The sequence below is a fragment of the Helianthus annuus genome, chromosome 6 (assembly GCF_002127325.2).
Source record: "Helianthus annuus cultivar XRQ/B chromosome 6, HanXRQr2.0-SUNRISE, whole genome shotgun sequence".
Classification (NCBI taxonomy): Eukaryota; Viridiplantae; Streptophyta; class Magnoliopsida; order Asterales; family Asteraceae; genus Helianthus; species Helianthus annuus.
Genome location: NC_035438.2, coordinates 129,926,292 through 129,929,433, shown reverse-complemented (window position 1 = coordinate 129,929,433; position 3,142 = coordinate 129,926,292). Strand labels below are relative to the sequence as shown.

General features: G+C 43.3%; 1 non-coding gene across 1 annotated transcript; it reads left to right on the top strand.

Moving 5' to 3' along the window:
* The first annotated feature begins 2,755 nt into the window (after positions 1–2,755).
* On the top strand, positions 2,756–2,861 carry LOC118480037. Its single transcript, XR_004861677.1, has one exon. It is a non-coding gene; the product is annotated as a small nucleolar RNA R71 (small nucleolar RNA).
* Positions 2,862–3,142: the final 281 nt, after the last annotated feature.

Below are 3,142 nucleotides of genomic sequence, written 5' to 3'. Positions count from 1 at the left end.
CTTTTGCAATTCGTTGAGACAATTATCAAAAGTAGTGCCAAAAATGGAGAAATCATCCATGAATACTTCGAGCGACTCTCCAACCATGTCCGAGAAAATACTCATCATACATCGTTGGAACGTTGCCGGAGCATTACACAAGACAAATGGCATTCGCCTAAACGCAAAGGTGCCATATGGACATGTGAAAGTGGTCTTGTGTTGGTCATCCGGGTGTATGGCGATTTGATTATAACCCGAATACCCATCTAAGAAGCAATAATATTTTTGACCCGACAATTTTTCAATAATTTGGTCAATGAAAGGTAGCGGGAAATGGTCCTTAGAAGTGGCGGCATTCAGTTTTCGGTAGTCAATACACACCCGCCACCCGGTAACCGGTCGGGTGGCAATTTGTTCACCACTTTCATCCTTGACTACTTGAATGCCGGCCTTCTTAGGCACAACTTGGGTGGGACTCACCCAAGCGCTATCCGAAATCGGATAGATGATTCCCGCATCCAACCATTTAATTACCTCTTTTTTTACTACCTCCCTTAGGTTTGGGTTCAACCGCCTTTGAGCTTCTCGTGTCGGTTTGGCATCTTCGGTTGTGATAATTTTATGCATGACAATAGATGGACTAATTCCTTTGAGGTCGGCAATCGTCCATCCAATAGCACCCTTGTTCGCTCTTAACACCTCCATCAACGCTTGCTCTTGTGCCAATTCCAAATTAGAGGCAATAATGACCGGTAAAGTGTCATTATCCCCTAAAAATACATACTTCAAATGGCTAGGCAAGTCCTTGAGCTCCAACTTTGGCGGTTCCTCCAATGATGGTTTTGTACCCGAATCGATCTCCACCGGTAGACCCTCGAATTGGTGGGTCCATGGTGGTCTACCTTCTTTCATTGCCATAGCATCTTGTGCTTCCTCTTCAACCCGTAGTGCATAAGCATGTACCTGTTCAGAAAAGTCACACAGGCAAATATCCAAACCATCCTCCTCATACTCATGCGGGTTGCATCCATCTACTATGTCTGCCATGAAACACTCATCAACACCGTTAGCATTAGAATTGTTAGTAAAAACATTCAAACGCATTTTTCGATTTCCAAACGCCATATCAACTGTACCAAATCTACAATCAATAATAGCATGTGCGGTGCTTAAAAATGGCCGGCCCAAAATTATATTTTGTTGTTGTTTAGGGTCCGTCGATGAGTAATCCAAAACTAAGAAGTCCACCGGGTAATAAAACTCATCAATTTTTACAATTACGTTTTGAACCATACCCCGAGGCAACTTATGAGACAAATCGGCCAAAACAACCGTCGTCTCCACCCTTGCTAATGGACCAAAGTCATATTGGTCGTATAAGCCCCCCGGTAAAATGCTAACTCCGGCTCCGAGATCTAGCAACGCCTTAGCCATTTGAAAATTACCAACTTGTACATTAATCAATGGCGTGCCCGGATCTTGGAGCTTAGGAGGAAGCTCCCCATTCAACACCGCACTCACTTGCCCGGTCAAATCCACCCGCTTAGGCACTTTCTTCTTGTTTTGCCTTTTTTGTGTACATAATTCTTTTAAGAATTTTGCATAAGCGGGGACTTGTTTTATTGCATCGAGGAGTGGGAGATTTATTTTTACTTGTTTGAACATATCCCACATCTCCTCTTTTTGAGGACCTCTCGACACAATAAAATTTTTCTTTCCCGGATCAAGTAGGGCCGATGGAAATGGAACTTGACTCGGTTCACCCTCAACTTTTTCATTCTTTTCACTTTCACCCAAACCCGGTTTTTTAATAATTGTTTCTTTTGGTTTAACCGGTGAAAGTTCATCATCACTTTCAATTCCCGTGATATCCTCAACCACCCCCTCAACCAATTCGGGTGACAAATTGGCTTTAAATTCTTTCCCACTTCTTAAAACACTAACCTGATTAATATTAACATTACCTCGTGACGAACCATGTGAAGGGTTTACCTTAGTGTCGCTTGGAAGTTAACCCTTTCCTTTCTTCAATTCCGCCACATCGGTTGCTAATTGACCCATTTGGGTTGTTAGTGATTGGATGCTTTTATCTCGAACCTCATCTTTTTGCATTCGCACTTCGTCTAGTTGGTTCCGTTTTTGCATCTCCATTTGCATGCTCTTTAGCATCTCCATCACCTCGTTTCCACCCGAAGACCCCCCTTGCTCTTGACCCGTTTGGTATTGCTTTTGATAACCTTGGTTATTTCCACCTCGGTATCCACCTTGATTATTGTAAGATGGGCGTGAACCAAAATTACCTTGGCTACCTTGAAAATTTGGGTTCGCTTGATTTGAAGGGTTCCCATATCTAAAGTTTGGGTGGTTCCTCAATCCGGGGTGGTAGGTATTAGAATTCATGTTGTTGTAGTTCCTACCACCTCCTCCTTGACCTTGAACCGCATGGACTTCCTCGTATTGCCCGTCCAACATCCCTTGGCAATTTTCAGCCGCATGACCTATTTCATTACACAAAGCACAAACATCATATATTTGGTTAGTGGTTTGAACATTACCATCATCTATGGCGTGCACTTGCGGTCGGGTAGTGGTCGGTCGGGCTCTTCTTGAAGCTTGAGCTTTCCTCTTTGACGTAGTTGCCATGCTTTCCAAGAACTCCCAATCTTCATTCTCATAGTTTGTTCCAAAAGTCCCACCGGTGATAGACATCAAATCGCGTGCGTCTTCGGCACTCAACCCCTCATGAAAGGCATTCATTAACTCCCACAATTCGATTCCATGGTGAGGGCAATTCTTTATCATCATATTGAATCGTTCAAACGCTTCATGGAACATCTCACCATTTTGTTGTTGGAAGCTCCTCAACCCCTTTCTAGCATCATTGGTCTTTTGGGCGGTATAGAATTCGTCTAAGAAAGTTTGCTGCATTTCCCCCCAAGTGTAAATAGATGCCGAAGGCAAAGTGTAGAACCACTTCTTTGCCTTATCCTACAAAGAAAACTGAAATAAGACCAACTTGACTTCATCGGCCGAAAAACCTTGACTCCCAAAAGTGTTGCAAATTGAGTCATAGGCCTCTAAATGGAAATACGGCTCCTCCGTTGCTAACCCTTTGTACTTCGGTAAACTTTGCAACGAGTTTGTTCTTACTTCAAAAGTT